The sequence below is a fragment of the Vespa crabro genome, chromosome 4, assembly GCF_910589235.1.
Source record: "Vespa crabro chromosome 4, iyVesCrab1.2, whole genome shotgun sequence".
Classification (NCBI taxonomy): Eukaryota; Metazoa; Arthropoda; class Insecta; order Hymenoptera; family Vespidae; genus Vespa; species Vespa crabro.
In genome coordinates this window covers 9132423-9154436 of record NC_060958.1, presented here as the reverse complement: position 1 = coordinate 9154436, position 22014 = coordinate 9132423, and the positions used below count along the sequence as shown (strand labels likewise).

The following is a 22014-nucleotide window of genomic DNA, read 5'->3' as shown; positions in this document are numbered from 1 at the left end:
CTCTCTCTCTCTCTTTCTCTCTCTTCTTCAACGACGGATATACGCGAATTCCCTCGTACTCTCGCACAAGAGTCAGTCCAACGACGCGTATTATCGCAAGATTAGATTATCGGCTGCGAGTACAATGGCGCCAACACGTCGGATGAGACAAAAATAACGCAGGTAGCCAAATCGATCTTCTCTTTCTTCTTCTTCCTCTTCTTCTTCTTATTATTATTATTTTTCTTCTTCTTTTTCATCATCATGATCATCATCGTACATGGACAAAACTTTCTTCTTGATTGGACAAACTTTCTACTTTCCCGTTCTTTATTTCTTTTTCTTTTTTTTTTTTTTTTTTTTATTTCGCGTCCAAGATATTTAGATAAAAAAAAGAGAGAGAGAGAGAGAGAGAGAGAGAGAGAGAGAGAGAAAGCAAAAGAGTACAGATAGCTAATATCCGAAAAAAATCTCCCCCCTTTAATTAACTCTCGTTGAGTATTTTTTTTTTCGTTTTGTTTTTTTTTCTTTTTTTTTTTTTTTTCTTTATCTAGAGACAAAGAGAGTCGATTGTCGTGCTTATTAATTTTCATAATTATACGGTAAATTCGATTAATTATCGTATTGTCCCGATCGTTTTCTCATCGATAGAAACAACGCTTATAATGTAGTTAATCTAATCTTACATAACGTACGAAGATAATAAGAGAAAATCGTAAACAGATTACACCCTTAAGACGACGTGTAGAAAGATGTCGAGCTCTGGAAATCTACCGGTGATCGGTTCGCTTGTAAAAAGAAAAAGAAAAAGAAAAAAAAAAAAAAACACAAAAAAAAATTAAAAAAAAAAAAAGAAATAAAAAACAAAAAGAAGAAAGAGAAATAAAAGAAAGGTAGTACCACGCCTCTCGTCGTTATTTCCGCGACGGCATTGTTGTGAAAGATGCATCGAATCGCGACTTCTCTTATCTGCGTGCATCCTCTTAACTAAAAGGCCATTACGGGCCTTTTATACTCTTGGATATTTGTAATCGTTTCGATGTCTAATGTTAACGAGTGTTTTCCGATCGATCCATAGATATGATGATAAGTTATTGACCTTCTCCGATTTTATATATATATATATATATATATATATATATATATATATATATATATACATATTTTATATATATAATTCAAAGCAATGTCTAAAACATAAACGCGATCGTTTCTTTTTGTGGAATTATTCTAAAAGAACGACAGATACGACAATCGCTATCGCTTATTTTACGATCAACTTATACTTTGTACTCTCACGTTAAAAAAAAAAAGAAAAACATATATATATATATATATGTATATATATATATGTATATATGTACAGAGATGTATATATATAAATATAAGGTAAAAAACACAAAAGAATTTCAGCGCGCTTAATTTGGATCGAAATCAAATCCAGGCTTGGATAGATAGCAGAATATCAAAGGCATCGTATCTCGGATGCTCGATGTGTCGAGTCTTTGGAGGAATGCCCGCTCGGTAGATAAAACAATCCGTGAATTTATATTTATAGTCACGGACGCGTTTACTCGAGATAAGGTCGGCCGGAAAGTTCTAAGAAATTTGCAGATAATAATTGATCGTTCAAAATCACGCGTGCGCACAGAGTTAAAGAAGGAAAGGAATCGAATCGATTGGAATCTTTCGAATTTCCGTGGATGATCGAGCTAATCGATTTTTCTGTTCCTTGTGAGCAAAAAAACGTACGAGGAGAGAAAAAACGAAGAAGATGAAGAAGAAGAAGAAGAAGAAGAAAAAAAGAAAGACGATTAGAATGAAGACGAAGTGGAAGATGAAGAAAAATAGATTCTAGCGGTTCTCTGTCTTTTCTGCTCCGAAGTGGCCGCCGGACGGCAAATATTTTTGGCGCCAACTTTTTCCGCAAAGGCCTGTTAGCATCGGCCGAAGGCTGCACGGAGGCCGGTATAACCTCCTCCTCCTTCTCCTCCTTCTTCTTTTTCTCCTTCCTCTTTCTTCTCCTCCTTCTCCTCCTCAACCTCCTCGTCGTACACTTACCTCCTCTTCTTGTTGCGCGGCGTTCGTTCGTGCGTGCCGTCTCTTAGAGTCGACGATTATTGACCCAAGGCATTATCGCGAACGAGCGTATTAAAACGGCGGTGCAACGTGAACGATCGTTCGCCCACAATCGTTGCGTTCGATCCAGTGCATTCTTCGAATTACTCTTTAAAAGAGATTTGATCCGGAGCAATCGTTTATAATATGCAATAATAAATAGAAATATGCTTTAAAGAGATTGCATCGATCATATCTTTCTATTTTTTTCTCTCTTTCTTTTTTCTCATTTTTTCTTCCTAGTAGAAATTCTACGTTAATATTTAACATTTCGTATGGTAGATGCTTATGGTAGGTACATCTGTATCTGTACATTTTTATTTTCATTCCGTGCGACTCTCGTGTGGGCCGAGAATCCCACAGTTCAAAGATACAGAAAGGCCCATTAGTCCTGCTTAGTTCTACCGTAGAAAGGATTCTTATCTACGGCCACCGATGAATCCGGTGGTCTCTCTCCTTTTTGGTTTTTTTTTTTCTTTTTTTTTTTTTTTTTTCTTTTTCTTTTTACAGTAGAAGAAGAAAAGGATAGATCGATAGGAACGATAGCATTAATTTCGTCGATCCTTCACGACAAATCGTCGTTCGTCGTAGACCGTTATTGAAACAAATCGTAATTCTACTTTCCTTCGATCGATTAACTCGCGATTTAATAATCCTACCTTCTATTTCTCTATGCAAGAATAGAATTTTCTTGTCGTTCAACCAACAACCGATCGACTCGACTCGATCACGAATCGTAAAGATATCGATACGAACGACGATGGCGCACTGTTTAGATAGGAATGTTGATAAAACGAATCTCGTATTAGAGCCACGATTATGTTCCGGTAACAACAATCCTTTCGTAAGGAAGATGCAAAAGTTTCCCTTCCCCCTCAATCCGCCCCACCCCCTCTCCACAAGATTACGTTCAAATATTCATATCTAACGAAAATTATTCAAAGTACGAAAATAATATTTATATCTTATAAAATATTATTTTTATCACGTTTTAAGTTTTATCATGAGTTCGAAACAACGACATCTTTGAGAGTCGACACGTTACGTTTTTGTAATTAAAAAGATAGCCGATGTTATCTAATACAGAGAGCTCCCGATACATGTCGTTCACATACACATGTAAACATACGTAGACATTTTATACGTATACGTTCCAAGGAAATACATAATATAGTCTAAACAATAACATCGCAAGATAGACAATAAAAAGAATCAAGTTACGGCATTGCACGGGTATAAGATAAAAATGAAATGCTCGAGTCATTACATTTCTCGAATTCTTTATCGTCGCATTATAGTCTTGCACGAAGGGTTAGGGGCAAGGGGGAAAGTGATTTCTTTTCGATCTAAAAGATAAATAATTATAATCGCATAATAAACGTTATGATCGGCGAAATAGATTACGTACGCGTTGATCCGCGTTTATGCATTTACTAATTATTAAATCGTTATAGCGTTCCGAACAATTTGTCGGTATAAGAAACGAAGTATATGTATATATATATATATATATCTAGAACGAAATCTAATACGAGAACCACCGTTTCGAGATAGATAAAATGAAGACACCTTGAGAGTCATAACGTTTTGCGTAAAGTTCAAAATCTTTATCGAGAACGATCTTGTTACTAAGATTAATTGGGGGAAGCAGTAGAAGTTGAAAATATAAGTAATACAATATCGTCGTTATCTTTTCTAACTTTGAACAGGTAGATATATTTTTATTTTCAATAACACTTAATCGTAACTAATGGAATCGTATTACTTGTAATCGATGAATTAAATCAATCGATCGAAGCGTATTGAATATTTTATACGAAATACGTTTATCGCGTTATTTTACGTCTACGTTAAAACAAAAAAAAAAAACAAAAAAAAAAAAGAAGAAAAGAAGAAAAAAAATAAAAAAGGAAGAAAAAAAATTCGATCTACGAGATGTTAAATGAAATTTTTTCCAAGTTCTCCTAACGCTATTTCATTGTCGTTAAATAATTTACACTCGTAATTGAGTACGTCATACGGTACGTGGTAGACTGTAAACATCATCGTGTGACGCACGGTATGCGCGGTATGTGGCGCGTTCGAAGAAAGCCTCTTACATGCGCACAGGAAACGCAACGTTCCTCGAACGTTTTTCACGATCGGATTTCGAAAGAACGTTTCTACTTCTACTTCTTCTTCTTCTTCTTCTTCTTCTTCTTCCTCATCATCGTCGTCATCATTTCTGTTTTCTTCTTCGTCTTCTTCTTCGTCTTCTTCTTCGTGGACCGAAAATTTAACCGATCGAAAGACCATTGCGAGAGTCGCATTCCACGTAAACGGACCAGCCGTATACAAGTGCTCTGCAAACAAGGTAAATGTATTTATAGAGGGAACACGACGCACGACATCTCTTCCGTTCTCTTTGCTTCCCCTCTCATCGACGTCTAGACCGGGACTCCCTCGTTTCAAAGCGACAGAAAGAAAGAGAGAGAGAGAGAGAGAGAGAGAGAGAGAGAGAGAGAGAGAGAGAGAGTTTCCTGCGTACCTACAAGATATCCTCTTTTATTTTTTTCAAAAAGAGAGAAAGAGAAAGGAAACAAAAAAAAAAGAAAAAAGAAAAGAAAAAAGAGAGAGAGAGAGAGAGAGAGAGAGAGAGAGAGAAAAGAAAAACAGACTTGTATATCCAATCATAATATACCCTAGTAAATTTTTCGTGAAAATTACGTCTTTCCAGGGAAAAAAAAAAAAAAAAAAAAAGAAAAAACCCGGCTTGAAAGCTTTAAAATAAATGATTTCGTTTTACGACAGGTCCGCGTTCTATCGCACGCGTTCAACTTCGCGTGCACTAAGATCGTGAAATTTTTCAATTCGTTTTCCAAGTTTAGCACAAGGTAGGTAGATCGACACGTTCGTCGTTGCATAACTTCCGAGGTAGTACTTTGAAAATGGGGGTTGAGTATCAAGTTAAAGGAGAGTCACGCGAGAGTGCACGAGTTAACTAGAAAGAGAGAAAGAGAGAGAGAGAGAGAGAGAGAAGGAAAGCTTTCTCCTAATTTGCATTTCGACGCCCGTGTAACAGTCGGCAGCCCGTAGTTACACGAACGATATTTGCCGAGTCGATTAGAGCTCGGTTCGATTCGTCGTTCGCTTGTTTCTCATTTAATGGCTCGAAGCCATTCGACGTCCGAGTTTTCGAGGAACGACACCAGTCGATCGTTCCTTCTTCGTAGGAACGATTAAAACAGCGGGAGGATGGAATTTATCGTTAGATATTGAGATTTCTCAAGAAATGTCAAATTGAAAATGTTTTATGAAACATTTTAGAACTCAATTAAGATTCTTCTTGATAATAAAATTATTATCGCTTACGTTAAATATATATATATATATATCTAACTTGTTTGATTTAAATACACGTAAGTAAATGTTTTGCAAACGTGATTGTGAATTTATACAAAAAGAAAAAAAAAAAAAAAAAAGAAAAAAAAGAAAGAAGAAAAAAGAAAAAAGAAAAGAGAGAAAGAAGAATGGAAAGAAAAGAATTATAGAATCGTAATCGAATTCAAGGGGTCAATCACGTGCCACCGTTTAATTGCTCATAGTGATTTCCGTTTGATTATCCTCATAGAATAGAAGTTAGTCCTTGACATCGAGCTACCACGAAGATATTTCATTCGAGGACGGCACTCGCTTCTACTAGTCGTCAGGACTTCAAGGCCACGTGTCTCTCTTTAAGTGTACCGCCCACGTAGGGCTTCATTTCTTTAAGGTCTCTAAGGAAGGGCAAAAAGGTTCTTCGTCGTTGCATTCTACGAGGAGTAGAAGAAGAAGAAGAAGAAGAAGAAGAAGAAGAAGAAGAAGAAGAAGAAGAAGAAGAAGAATAAGCAGAGAAGGAAGCGTGGAAGCGATGAGCTTCCGGAGAAACGTGAGAGAAACAAAGAAAGAGAGAAAGATAGAGGAAGATAGAGAGAGTGAGAGTGAGAGAAAGAGAGAGAGAGAGAGAGGGGGGGAGAAGTTGGGCGGGGCACGTTGCACTCGAAACAAATAACATAGAACATTTCAATCCTGTCTGAGAGGACGTCGTCTCCACCTTCCTCCTCGTTCCTTTCTTTTTCCTCTTCATCTAGCATGTCCCTTCTTTCACTCCCAGACAGGCTTTTAAGAGAAGCCCTGATTCCCGTAGGAATAATTTTGTCCAACGAAAAATCACTTGATTATGGTCTATTCCTCTTCGGCTCTTCCATACGAGTGAAAAGCCCCGAAATCTTAGCAAATTATTGCCCGACACGTGGCATTTAAAGGCATATAATTGATTGCCAGTACTGAACGAGGAAAAGCAGAGGTTACGACGGAGCGAGGTATAAATTATAATTGAATTAGTCTGACTTCTTAATTAGTCGCTCTGAAAGGTGAAGTCGCTTCTTCGAGAAAGAGAAAATGAGATAAAGAGAAAGAGAAAGAAAAAGAGAGAGAAAAAGAGAGAGAAAAAGAGAGAGAGAGAGAGAGAGAGAGAGAGAGAGAGAGAGAGAGAGACAAGTATAAGAACTCTTTTACCTCGACGACGCGCATTACCTTTGTCTCGTCATCTCTTTCTCTCCTTTTCGGTCCCTCGTCATCGTTTTCTCCTTCACGAGTTCTCCGTCCTCTATTCCACCTACCGCGAGGTAATTTACAACGGGGGCGTCGCTGTTGCGTGTCCGACTCGCGTCTTCCTTCTTCCTTTGCCCCTTCACCGTTCCTGTCCTCTCCTCTTTCGACTTAGCACAGTGAGAACGTTGATTCTTTATTCTCTCGAGATATGTCACTCTCTTACATTTTCTCTCTCTCTCTCTCTCTCTCTCTCTCTCTCTCTCTTTCTCTCCTTCTTAAATCGGAGATTTCTGTCTCACGCGCGTAGAAATCGTCGCCTCTTCATGGCATCTCTCATCAGTCCTTCACTTCTGGGATATCCTTTGTCGGTTCATCTGAATATACATACACACACACACACACACACATACATATATATATTTTGTAGTACTACCATAAGCGGTACTCGAGAAGATTGCAATGGCTATTGTTTTCCTTCTGTGCTCGCTTTACGAGCAAGAGCCTCATGCTTCGTGGTCGAGCGTAATGAATCATGAGAGTGTATAAGACAGAAAGAGAGAGAGAGAGAGAGAGAGAGAGAGAGAGAGAGAGAGATCGTCAAGAACGTCGTGGTTTACATGATTGCATTGGTCGAATTCTTTTTTTCTCATCTCGCGATATAAACGTAAAAACGTGCATGAATTGTGGTTAGACTCTGTAAACAACGATATTTTCAAGGTATAATTATTAATTAACGAAATGATACGTTTAAAAGAAACATGCGGTTTCTTGTTACGAAAGGAACTTCCCGTTTAATCGGAACGTTTTACCTTCAACATCTTCTCTTTAAGAACGGTCGTAATTTCGTAGCGAAGTTTATCAGTCTGACTGCGTTTTCCGCCAGCGGTGCGCAAAACAAACGTCGGAGTTCCCAAGATGCTACGACCCTTTATATTCGTTGTCTCACTCTCTCTCTCTTTCTCTTTCTCTTTCTCTTTCTCTTTCTCTCGTTCTTACTTCCTTCGTATCTGCTTTCTACGCTCGTAAAGCGGACGTTTATTATCGCGCGTCTCTTGCGATAAGCATTCTCTTCCGACGACGACGACGACGACAACGTGAGTCTCGCTCCACCCCTTCTTTTCATGTCTGAAGGTGCAGAACAAGACGTTCCGTTCTTGTGTCTTCCGTTTATACACTCTATGACGAGAATAGATATTTCTCTCACGCGAACATACTGAAAGCGCGTGCTCCATTTCGCACAAGAATTTACTAAAGTGTGTGTGCGTGAGAGAGAGAGAGAGAGAGAGAGAGAGAGGAGAGAGAGAGAGAAACAGCGATCCTTGAAGAGAACATACGCGTTTCACAGAGATCAGGATACCAAGAAGAGAAAATTGACTTCAATAGAAGGCAACTGTAGTAATCTCTAATTCTTTAATCTTCTCAAATAGGATAGAAGAAGGAGAGAGAGAGAGAGAGAGAGAGAGAGAGAGAGAGAGAGAGAGGATTAGAGAAGAGAATAATAAAGAGAATATCTCAAGATGGGACAACCTTTTCGTTCGAAATCAATGAACAAAATTCGCCTAGTTAATTCAATGAAACGATAGACACGCGACCATTCGTATATAAATAATTAATTACGAGTTTCGCCGAGATCGCATCTTATAGCAGCAGCAAACTTATGTACCTATGTACATATGTATATTATATGTATATCCTACGAATTAGATAGAGGAACGGACGGATAGGGGAGAGGAGGGGATGGGAGGGAGGGAGGGGGGGGGGTAGAGGTGAGATGGAAGTACAACTATGGTCGTACATTTAATGCCTTTCATTTTTTCTTTCTCCCCAAGGAGAAGGAAGAGGTAAAAGAGGGGTATGAGAACGAGGAGGATACCTAGAGAGAGAGAGAGAGAGAGAGAAAAAAAGAAAGAGAGAAGAGATATTGAGAGAAGGAGAAAAGGAGAGAAAAGGGGTGGGTGTCCCGCGGCTAAGAATAGCAGGCGGTAGCCGTTTGGCCGATGCAAATTCGAGGCCGAAAACATTCGCGATGTATAATTCATCGTGCCGGACCCGCCGGCGTCTGCCTACACGCGATACTACGCGTGCTTTCGTGACCATGACACAATGTTTGCGGTCGCGGGAGGGTGTATACGTTCGAACACGCACGCGTCCCTCTCTTTCTCTTTCTTTCATTCTCTCTCTCTCTCTCTCTCTCTCTCCTTCTCTTTTTTACTCCATCTTTCTCTTACGAGTAGTATGCGCCGCACGTGGAACGTAATCCCGTACGCACGCGCTCCGTGAAACCACAATGAAAGAGATACCTTCAGGGAATCGGATGTATATTCACTATTGGAAGATTTAATGCGAAAGAAATTGGTAGCTCTTTCTGTCAATTTTTTCTTTCTTTCTTTCTTTCTTTCTTTCTTTCTTTCTTTTTTTCTTTCTTTTTTTTTCTTATTTCGTCACACCGACAATCACGTGCGTACTACATTGTCATTTCGATATTGGATAATTAATTTCATTATTTTCTTTTCTTCCCTTTTTTTTTTTTTCTTTCTTTTCAGTTTGACATTTGTCTTCCCGTACTTCGTTTCCTGTACTTTGAATTTATTCGACCATTACTTTTTTAGTATCGTGAAATATAAAGGTGAAATTGTATTTTAATTTTCGTACGAGATAGTAGTAATAAATAATAGACGAAGTTTTTCTTATATTAAGGGGTTGGCAGAGGGTAGGAAGGAAGGGAGGATTGATAGACTTTCCTCACCAAAGAAATTTCTTTAGTTAGAACGTTAACGTTAAAATGTACCTCGCATCCTTTCGTTGAATCCTTTTTCTACGAACGGAAATGCGAATAGTTACGCGTTCTCGTATGATCTTAAAGGAATCGCGTTATTTTCACTTTGACTTCTCGATAGCTCGAGGAAGAAGAGAGAAGGGACCAAACGATTGGAACTCTAAATGGGTTAAGTTTTTTAGCGATCGTTGAACCCGAACAAACGGACCGAATTCGATTCATAAAAGTACATAAAAGGAATATCTCATCTTCAAATATCTGATATCTCTTTCTTCATCTTTTTTTTTCTCTTTCCTTTTAAAAATCGATTGAAATATATCTTATTTAATAGAGAAACACGTATCAAGGGATCAAGTTGGAACAGTGGATGGTCGATCGATCGTCCCGTCGTCTGACTAGCGCTGACTTTATCTACTTAAAAGTGGTCGGACTTTCATCGAAGTCTTCTATATCCTTCATAATCAATTTAAACCCACGTAAAGCATATATTTTCATTCGTTAAATCATTATTCGTTATATTATCCGTTATTTTATTTTCTATTTAAGTAATGTAAATATCGACGAGAATTTTTTCATTAGTATACTTGCCTTAGTATAAAAGATAATAATAATTATAATTATTTTTTGTCGATATTATTTAAAGCAATTTACTCGATCCAACGAGAAAATTTCTCTTTTGTTCGTTGCTATTAGCGCCGATTGGATTTACTCGCAAAATAGGAAGGAAGAGGTATGTATTTCTGTCGAGTAATCGAGAGATCGATCGAAAAAAGGCGCGAAGCGCAGGTCACGTTTTAGCACGTCGTCGAAATGCCGTATAGGGTAAACAGAAATTAGAATTGCCGAGTATATTAAGAGAAAGGTAGGGGGAGAAAGGGGTACAGGAGGGAATGGAAGTGATGACATATGAGAAAAGGGGAGAGGAGAGGCGCGAATTTAGTGGTAGTTATTTCACCACGCTTATTTGTTAACAGCGTACGAAGATCCTGTTGGTATCCTGTTAAAGACTAACGGTCTCTCTCTCTCTCTCTCTCTCTCTCTCTCTCTTCCTTTCTTCCTCTCTTCCTCTATCTCTCTCTCTTTTTCTTTCTCGTTTAAACGACGAGTCACTTCTTGAACGTCGTCAAAAAAGAAACATGGTACTAATATGCGGCTTCCTCGTCTTAAACGTTAACCCATACGAGAGCTAGTAAAACTAATTAAGAAATAAGTTGGACCACCGGCGTGGAAGAGTAATCGATGATGATACCACAGGATCGTATAACGTGGATCGGAATTATTGCATGCTCACGTTTTATGATCTCGTCTATGGCTCGTTAATATTTTTTTATGGATTATCAGCATACGTTAAAATACAATCAAAAAGAAAGAACGTTAATCAATTGTTAAACTTTCTTATCGTACGTGAAATAACTCTATCGTTATTCCTATAATTAATCATTATTAATTAACAGTTAAATTCATTTGATTGATTTTATTTCGATCGATTAACCCCATTAGAATCCTTTCGAAAAGCTTTCGTCTTCTTTACGCCTATAATATGACGATAAAATTGTCGCGTTTAATTCAGAAGAATAAAAAGTAAAGAAAGAAATGGGGGGGAAAAAAAAAAGAAACATGAAACATGTGCGCTTGGAAATAATATTGAAAAAGCTTTGCATTGAGTAGGATACGTACGCCATATCGGACCACCTGGACGCGGTTAGGTCATCGTCGTTGAATATCGAGGCCAATTAGTGGCAATCCATACCGCCGATTGGATACCACGTTCCTGCTTACTATATTCCCGATTGGATATCACTCGGCCATGACGAAATCCCTCCTGCAAGAGGAGACGAAGCGACCGCCTTGGACTGGTTCTATCTTTCTCTCTCTCTCTCTCTCCCTCTCTCTCTCTCTCTCTCTCTCTCTCTCTCTTTCTCTTTTCAACTCTCTCGACACTATCGTTACTCGGTGCAAATCACTCGCTAATTACATCTAAAACTACTCGTTCACGCACACCAATAATCAACGCCAAGGTAATAGTAGAAGTAAGAGGAAAATGTACATGTATTATATAAATATATATATATATATATATATATATATATATGTGTATATATATGTATGTATGTATATATTATATATATATATATTCATGTATAGACACGAACATACGTATGCACAAGGTCTTCGCTAATGGCGCTTGTGCGATTATGCATACTGATGGCCGTTCCACAGTGCAACGATTGATTTCATCGCTAATTGTACCCAACCGCTTAACTCGTTATCACAAGAGCTTTTCCTCTCTTCTTCGTTTCATCTCATCTTTATCGTTACCTCTTTTCGTCTCATTTTATTTTAATCTTAGTAGCGACGTTTTAATTAGATATATCGAGAGTGCGTAAACGTAGTTTATGCATCGATACTTTATGATCTACCTCATGGACGTCTCGCGGTACTCCTTTCGATCTCTTTATCGCGACAAATTCTCGGTTACTTCGCGAGTACGTTATCGATTATCGGAACGGTTACAAAATAGTGAAAAAGAAAGGGAGAAAACAGAGAAAAGAGAAGAAAAAAAAGAAAAAAAAAAAAAAAAAAAGGAAAAAAAGAACAGGGAAATTTACAGACGCGTTAACCGTTCGAAAGAGGACATCTTTACGAGCAAGATCTTTACGAGTAAGAGTAATTAAGAAGATTTTCAGGAAGTTTCGAACAAATTACTTTGTATAAGACGACGAAGTAAACCGAGTTCGGTGAAATCATGAAAGGAAAGGGGACATTATCGTTACGAAGAAAAACACGAGAAAGAGAGAAAGAGAGAGAGATAGATAGGGAGAGAAAGAGAGAGAGAGAGAGAGAGATCGACTTTAATGTGTCGATAAGATGTCCGATATCGTGGCCCTTTTCTGGGCTAAGTAAACATTTTCGAGCGCGTTACTCGCACGTAGACATCGTAGAAAATCGAAGAGATATCGCAAAATGATGAGAAAGAGTAGGAAAGAGGCTAAATCGAATGACTCAATTTTTTTATTTCGTCTTTCCTTTCGCATGTCCGATTTTTGGAAATTCTTTTTTTTAAAACAATTTAGCTTATTTCATCGAGACGTCGATGTGTTGTCTCTTCTTATCTGACCCAAACACCATATGTACTCCCACGCTTCTATTATCAACGAATAACCGCAAACTTCCTTTACGGACTTTCATAATTCTCGTCTACTTCGTCGAATCATAGATCATTTAATATTATTAAATATATTTTATCGAAAAATATTCTCTCGTAGTAACACGATTCTTTTTTACAAAGAAATCCATCGAATCATCGTAACACTTTTTATGATCGAATCTTGATTATCAATCTTGTATCATATTAGTCATCGAGGTTTAGATAATAGAGGTGCGTTCAAGTTAACTCGATAGATATGTCGTCGAATTCACGAGTCGTAATTCATCTTACGCGTGGATCATTTTCATCTATCAAGATTTTCAACGTATTAGAAAGAAACGCGTCTAATCGGAAAGAAAGATGACAACAGGATTACGAATTTCGGTTAGGGCAAATTAAAATCTTACACGTGTATCTTTAAACACTTTGGAGATTACATTTCAACCTTTTGTAGTTACATATCGTAGTTGGTATCGAACTCGATGTATCGAGTTGCTACTTGAATAGCACCCTAAAAGTGCGACCACTGTTGTGCGGATTCCTCGTACTATCAGTTTCATATGACTAACCCCTCCGGCTGAGTCATCATCATCATCATCATCATCATCATCATCATCGAAAATGAAAAAGTCCTCGTCTCTCATTCGTCATCCGACGAATTTCTGACACGGATAATCTCGCGACATTGTTTTCTCCTTGAGCTTGCGATTGCAACATTGCAACGATTGCAAATATCAGACAGATCAGACGGGACATTTAAACTGTATTATTACAAGTATATTATGCAAATGTATGTACAGGTCATCGTTGAAAATGCAATGATATTTTAAAAGGATAAAACATGGGAAAGTTATTGAGAAATTGCACCTACTTTTTTTTTTTTTTAATTACGAAAGAAATGCCTTCGAACAAATTCTATTTTTATTTTTTGTCAGATCAACCAATCACGTTCCCTTCTTTTTGTTCCGGGGTTAACGGTAAAAAAAAAAAAAATGAAAAGGTACCGAAAACGAGAGAGAGAGAGAGAGAGAGAGAGAGAAACGTGGTCATCCTCTCGCGATAGCACGCGAGATATACTCTTTTCTCCGAAAGAGAAAAAAAGACGGTGAGAGTTAAGTGACGATGGTGGGTGGGCGAAATGGTTATTTAAATACCCATAGAGCCCATTACAGATTACAGAGGCCGAGTACAACAAACGCCGAGGCACGAGCGCTATGAGCCGGGTCTTACGATACAAGAACACGCATCGTGATGAAGAAGGGGGAGGGACGGAGGGGGACAAAAAAAGAAGAATACAAATTTTTGTATAGATCCTCTTCTAGCAAAGACTCCGCTTTCTTATGCTCTCGAGATTAAGCGAACGAGATGATACTTTACAGTCTGGAGTACCTTACAAAAGAGAGAGAGAGAGAATATGTGTATATATATATATATATATATATATATCTGTTGAAGAATATAAAAGAAAAAAGAAAATTAAAGCAACATAAAAATTTTAACTGATCTTTCTCTCTCTAATTTCTCGATCTTTGGCAAACGTTCGAAGTATCTCTCATCTAAGAGATGAATTAGGCTTAACGAAGATACACAGGTTGGCATGGGTGCATGTTATCCATCCAAAGAGAATTGATCACGAAACTCGTCTCTTTGGGGACCGTCATTTAGTTGCTCATTCACGTTTTACGTCTCTTGTGACGATGACGTCATCACGAGAATGCCAACGTTTCGTGCCCTTTCCGTCGAGATCGTAGATGAATCACGTTTCTTCGTAAAGCGAGCGAGCACGGCGAGCTGCACGAATTGTTACGTTATTTCCTAGAGCGACGCTGACCGATACAAGAGACGACCCGAGTTCCGTCAGTTTTCAACGTTTAATCGGATATGATTAGGCGATCGTTTATTGCGTTTCATGCGCATTTACTCGCATATGCCACGTAACTATACAAGTAATTTACTCGTTGTTCGTCATCTATTCCAAGGAATGAGATATTTTCGTGTTGTGTTGTATCATTAACTACGTAAATGTATTCACTGTCAAAAGTTAAAAAAAAAAAAAAAAAAAGAAGAAAAAGAAATAAACAGTTTTATAGGTTCCATTAACCAAGCGACGATTTAATATCGTCGTTCGTATAATTAACACGGTGATAAGTGAATGCTCTAATTAACGTGCTCTGTAATTAACTCTATCTCATCGATTCGATAACATTTAATTTATGGATTTAATATAATTTAATTATTTGAAATGTTACATTCTATTATATCGATTGATCCTTAAAAAAAAAAAAAAAAAAAAAAAAAATTGTCATCTTTTTCGTTCGCATTTACATTTTTTCTTTTTTTTTTTTCCCCCTAAATTTTCCCAGTCGATCGTGTAGGTCGTTTTGAAAGTTATCGGTTGCCTAAATGAATTCCTAAGACTCAATTAACCGTGTGCCCTTTATGGTAGAAACGTAGCACGTAGATTAACGAACGAATTAACGAGGAATCTTCAACGACGAAAAGTCGAAAAGGGAAAGGGCGATATCCGGCTGGTTTAAGAGCATCGAGTTATTCAACCCTTTTAAATCGTCCCGAATGAGGTACGAGGAATGCGACAGTCCAATGGAGATCTCGATATGGCTTGGATCATCCTTTAAGAAATTTTCCTTTCTACTTCGCAGTAAAATAAATGAAAGGCAATCGAATAGAATTTTTACGATTAGTATATCACGAAAATATTTTTAGTACATTCCTCTTTTCCTTCTTTCTCTTTCTTTTTTCTTTCTTTCTATCCTTTTCTTTTCTTTTCTTTTCTTTTTTTTCCCATAGGAAAAAAGATTCGATCTCGAATAGGTCTTACGATTAATCACGAAAAGTATTTTTAGTACGTATCTTTTTGCTTCTCCCCTTTTCTTTTCTTTTCTTTTCTTTTCTTTTCCTTATCTTTTCCTTATCTTTTCTTTCTTTCTTGTCTCCTAAAAGAAAAACGAAAAAAAATTAAATTCAAGTCAAGTCGAATTAAATCGTAAAAAATTAAGTTCATCGTATTAGGAAAAAAAAAAAAAAAAAGAAAAAAAGAAAGAGAGAAAAAAACAGAAAAAAAAACGAAGTTTTTCTTTTCGTAGATATAAAATATTATGGATTAGAAGAAATGGATCGAGGCCATTAGATTCTTTCACGTAGAGAAGGGCTAGAAGGACGAAATTGTCGTTTCGTCGCCACGCGCCGACGATGACGATGTTCTTTTTAACTCTTGGGACGGCTCGCGCCTTTCGCGATCGTTTTTCGTATCGAAAGGATGACGGGAAGCGTGTCGGAATGAATGTGACGCCGGCGGAACGTCGCGGCTTCCGAGCAAAAAGCACGTCGCGCGCGCTTCTCACCCTCCTCCGTATCCTCTTTCTATCCTTGCTATCCTTCTTTCTCCTCCTCCTCCTCTTCTTCTTCTTCTTCTTCTTCTTCTTCTTCTTTATTCGTCGTCCCTTGGAACACTTCACGCACGATGACTCTTCACGTAACGTTCCCCCGATCCGTCATTCGTCTCCTCCTCTTCCTCCTCCACCTCCATCTCCTTCTCCTTCTCCTTCTTCCTTCTTCTTCTTCTTCTTCTTCAACATCGTCGTCATCGTCGTCGTCATCGTAGACTACTATCTCTGCCACTTCATGTGACACCAGCCTCCAGGCACGAGTACAACCTCCTCCTCCTCCTCCTCCTCCTCCTCCTCCTCCTCCTCCTCCTCCTCCTCCTCCTCCTCCTCCTCTTCTTCTTCTTCCTTCTTCTTCAGGAAGAAGCGGCATAAGGAGATAAAAAGAAAAGAAAAGAAAAAAAAAATTCGGAATTTAATCAACAAGACAAATTTATTTCTCTCGACACAGTCAAAGAATATTGTTGTAAACTATAGTTGGACGCTCTTAAATCTACACGAGAGTAATCTTTCCTATGAGCGATACTTCTTTTTTTTTTCTTTTTTTCTTTTTTTTTTTTTTTTTTTTTTTTTTTTATTATTCCTCCTAAACGAAAATGATAACGATGACGAATACGTCCGAGTTTCTCGGTATTAATCTACGTTTAAGGGATAATTTGCGTGCATAAAGTTCGAATCAGACTTCGTCCCGACTTTCTGGAAATTAGTATGACGCGTTCAAATGTATACGTAAGGATGACAAAGATCGACGAAAACGATGAGAAGTCCGACGTATTAACTTAGATAATTAGCGTTTAGAATTTCGGAATAACCAAAGTTAAATTTAATCAAAAGATTCATCCTCTCGGAATTTTGATAAATATTTGAGAAAATTAAACCTTATGTTATCTAATGTAATTACGCGAACGAGTTATATCTATCAAAAGCGAGTGCTAACGATCTGTTCTATTGAAAATCAATGGACCATGATGTCGGATTAGAATTTCATGCGGGTGATAAAAGGAGAGAAAAAGAGAGAGAGAGAGAGAGAGAGAGAGAGAGAGAGAGAAAGAGGGTGGATCTTTCGCGTTACGAAAGATCTTAAGACCCTTCTAAGCCAAGAGAGATTAGGGTTTTACGAGCACTATAACAAGCTGTCTGTGATAACGTTTCCACGTTTATTGACGCGGTATTATCTTTAAAACTTTGTCAGGGAATCTCGTTGAGCTTTCATCAGCGAATAATTCATTATTTAAACTAGTTCACTATGGTCAAGCATTCATATAATTGAACAAACGAGAAACGTTACTAATGTCAAAGAAAGAAACGCAAATTGTTCGAAACCCGTCTCCATTAGAGACGGTATTTCGTGGATTATCGAAATTTATTGGCGTTCAACGTTGAACTTATGCGATTTCGAGGGTAACGTGTCAATGGCTCGGAAATCTCTCGGTATAATCGATCGAGATAGGTGGGGGAGGGGAATGGAGGAAGGGAGAATGTGACTCCTCTCCACCATTGGATGCGAGTGATTTGTCACAATTCGATACGCCTATTTAAGGAAACATTTGGGGGCTTTCTATTGTCGTAGGGACTCGCCAGGTGACTCTTTTTCAGCTCGTGCTCCTTTCAAAGCCACTAAATTTCGTGGTTTCTCTTTATCTCTCTCTCTCTCTCTCCCCTCTTCCTTTCTCTTTCTCTCTTTTTGAATAGTAGACATCCAAGTTTTTCTACCAAGCCCAAATGGAATTCTCATTGTAACGATTTTTCATTCGTATTCTGCTCCATTGGGAATGAATTCTCGATCTCTTGTAAGTCGATCATCGTAAATGGGATAAGCTTGTTGAAACAGCCCTCCCCCCCTTTCCCACCCTTCCCCTACACTATCACGTATGCCATCGTATCTTTATATTTGGATAGAAACGATGAGTATTCTTGCACAATATTCTTTATAATTTTATTGACGGGACCCCATCGAACGGCGAAATTGAATTCGTCAGTGTTTGATCGTCTCTCATTCGTCATCGGCTATAAAATCGATCGTTTTGCGTTACTCGAACTTGAACGCGGGTGGATGAGGATGAAGAAATATATATATATATATATATATATATATATATATAAGAAGAATAAAGAGAGAAGTAGAAAGATCGAGGAGATGAAGAGATGAACATGGTGGCGTCTAGGCGACACGAGGACGGCCGGTGGTGTCCAGCTGAGAGCCATCGCCGGCGGCGGCTCGGTAGCCGCGTTTTTCATCGGCGTGTCGGGATCTATTCAAGTGTTGGCAGTTTTTCACGCGGCGGGCAACGAATATCCTCCCCACTAAAATCCCCCTTTTCGAACGTAGTCCCCACGTGGCCGAGGAGGAGGATGTCACGCCGGTTCGTCGTAGTTCGTCCTCGCTCGCATTCACCGTGCTGATCTCGTGCCGGTGACCACAGAATTTCTTCTCTTCTCTTTTCTACCTTAACGAAATTGATTAGAATCTTTACGAGGAGTGATATCGATCGTGTTATCGAATACATATATATATATATATATATATATATATATATATATATATATATATATATACATATAAAGTGACAACTAAATCATTTTCGATCTGAAATAATCGTATAGATAATATAATATTTCGAAGGGATATAACAAACAGATAGATATTTCTCGTCATATCGATTACGAGTTTTAGTGAATCTGTCAGTGACGTAATCTGTCTGTAAGATTACAGTGACGCGTGCTGTTCGACTCATATTATATATATATATATATATATATATATATATATATATATATATATATATATATATATATATATATATATATATACATATATACATCTCTTAACAGAGATCAACGAATCGTGTCTTGAAACGTTTAAAGCTTTGCGCGCTGCCTTTAAGAGCGGTGTTTTGTGCCGTTCGAACGCCGCTTACCCTCTTGTCCGACAAGAGATCCGCGATTACGTATAGTAGAGTTTATCGATTCGATGCGGAATAATGGGAGGGAGATGACGCCACTACGTGGAGATACGCAGCTATGTATCTGGAGATAGTACGGTGAGTTGGATTCGAGATGAGATCTATTAATCGATAAAAGGGAAATAGAAAGAGAGAAAGAGAGAGAGAGAGAGAGAGGGAGGGGGAAGAAAAAAAAGGAGAAAAAAAAAAGAGAAAAAAAAAAGAGAAAAAAAAAAGCACGAAAAGGAAAACGAAAGAAATAAATAAGTCAACGGAAGTTGACAAAGTAATTGAGAATTCTTCGAGGATGTTTCGTAAGACGTTTCAAGAGAACGATAAAAGTTCATCTCATTGAGATTCTACCAAGAGCTCGGAATTCTTCAGCTTTCTGCCACGTGCTCGAAGGCGCGAAGAAGCTCCATCGCGAAAAGTTGCTGTGATGCGCCAATCAAAGAGTCACCTCCTCTCTCGGCCTCGAATCCACCACTTCTTCCTCCTCCTCCTCCTCCTCCTCTTCCCTCCTTCATCACCTTCTTTCGAAGCGAGCTACGTCGATACTAGAAATACTGGAAATACTGGATTTTTCTTAGCCTCCCTCTCGAAGAGCTTCTTCTCTTATTTTTCTTCGTCTCTCTCTCTCTTTTTCCCTCCATCTTTCTCTCCCTCCCCCTATTTTTCTACGTCACTTTCTCACTTTCACGAATCTCTCAAAAATAGAATAGAGAAGAGTGATACACATATATATATATATATATATATATATATATATATATATATACATACTTTTGTAATTGTATATATAATTTATGTTTAATATTTTTCTTTTCTTCTATTATTGCCTTATGAAAGAAAGAGAAAGAAGAAGAATAACACGTTCGAAACATACAATCTTTCTCTCTCTCTTTCTCTCTCTTTCTCTCTCTTTCTCTATTTATCTCTCTTTCCTTCTCTTTCTCATATAGTACTTCGAGGCCGAGTAACGAGACGACGCGAGACTCGACGAAGGTTGTCAGCGGGACATCAAGCGTTGTGACTAATTTTGCAATTATGTAAAAGCCTGAGAGTCTCGAGGCACGCCAAGGAATACTCGTACACCTTGGGCCTGGAACTTGACAGCCGGTCGATCGGCATGCGTTCTCGCGAAAAATCGATGCTCCGATCGGATCGCTGAGATAAGGAGAATAAGGCGCAACCCGATTTCGAACGACAAGATCGAGTACATCACTCTTTCTCTCTCTCTCTCTCTCTATCTATCTATCTCTCTTTCTTTTTCTTTCTTTCTATCTCGCTCACTGCCGGGTATCATCGTTATTACTGTCCTCGTTAAGGCTGCTTTTGGAATATGAAATTACCTCGTCGAGTATAGATCCTTATCTTTTCTCTCCGTTCTCATCTTTAAGAAGCAAAGAGAATAAGAAAAAGGGGAATTAACAAAATATAAAAAAGAAAAAGGAAATAAAAAGAGAAGAAAGAAAGATAGAATGGAAGAAAGAATGAAGGAAAAAGAGAAATGAAAAACGGGATAGTGACAAGTAACATAAACTTCGTGACATCTCGATAATAGGAAAATGTCTAACGTTGTGACATTTAGCGACTTCTAGTCGCGAGTAGCCGTCGTGTCGGTACAATTAAACCTCGGAAACTTGAGAAGAGAGACTGCGTTAGGGGAACCGCAGCGCGCATTACGCGCTCGATGCCTGTCGCGTTGGATATACGGTGATAAACGTGCGAGAAGCGAATCTCTCTCTCTCTCTCTCTTTCTGTGTATGTGTGTGTATTTCTCTGTATCTCTTTCGCTCAGAGTAAAGAATCATTGGCTTTTACGATCGACATCAAACGATATCCGAAGTAGTATTCGATTACAAGAAGATTAAACAAAAGAACCAGGAAGAAAGAGGGAGAGAGAGAGAGAGAGAGAGAGAGAAAGAAATAATTGGTAGCCAAATCTCATATCATAAATCTCCATCTATTATACCGTCCTTGTTAATGGATAAAGTAGTAAAAGACGTAAGTAAAATAAACGTCCGACCGTTTTTCACATAAATGAAATAAAGTGAACGTTTTAAGAGAACGTTTTAGACACGCCCAACTATGGTATTTCTCGTTACGCGTTCAGTCAAGGTAGGCGGGATGAAGCGAAAAAAATGTTCTTTTGGTTCACCCTATCGTGGTCTCGTACAAAGCAATAACATGCTCGAGTTAAAAGAAAAGGGATAATGGAACTTTGGTGGCTCCTCTTAACTCGCACTGATCAATTTTGGTCTCCTTCCAATCTCTTTTCCTTGTCCTCGTTGTTATATGCAAGTTGGTGGTATTCACCTGTGTTATGTTCTGTGTAACACGAGATGCATTAATATTGCACAACTCGTGCGGCGGCACACCAGACCAAGCAGCTCAGTTGCAACTGGGCTATTACTTACAAGCCGTGACATACTGTATTAATATATATATATATATATACTTGATTTCTAATTATCTAAGAGATAGATAATAATGATTTACATTGACGCAAAAGTGTCGATTATTTTCTCGAATCTTTTTTATGTATAGTAATCGCGATCTTAGTTTAGATTTAATATACATAAACCTTACTTTTCGATTATACCGAAGTATTCCGATCGATGGAAACGATAAATCGTGGCACGCGCGCCACGTCAATCACGCGATATTTCAAAAGAGACAAGAAGGATGAAGAAGAGGTCACGCGAAGGAAGGGCTCATACCGGTGGTTAGAGGAATATTATTATCCATCCTGCGGCGCGAGCAAGGCATGATAACATCGGCGAGTTGCATCGGCCGGTGCAACGATGCAATCTGCCAATCGTAATTTGTCTCCGGTATTAATTATATACCTACATATAATACCTACGTTTTCTCTTATCTATCACGAGCGATCCACAAAATCTCCTATTTTCAATTTGTACGCTTGATATAATAATAACTATTTTTCTTCTTTGAATGAGGAGGACACTCAAGCGAATCACGTTATTAATAATTATTTATTATCAAAGATATATATTCGTCGATACGACGATACGATCCTCCACCATGTTAAAAATAATTCGTCGAAATTAT

At 38.2% G+C, this 22014-nt stretch overlaps 1 protein-coding gene across 7 annotated transcripts in view; it reads left to right on the top strand.

Moving 5' to 3' along the window:
- Window positions 1-22014, top strand: part of LOC124423342 (fibroblast growth factor 17-like) — a 118867-nt gene that overhangs the window by 83299 nt on the left and 13554 nt on the right. The gene's annotated exons all lie outside the window — the stretch shown is intronic.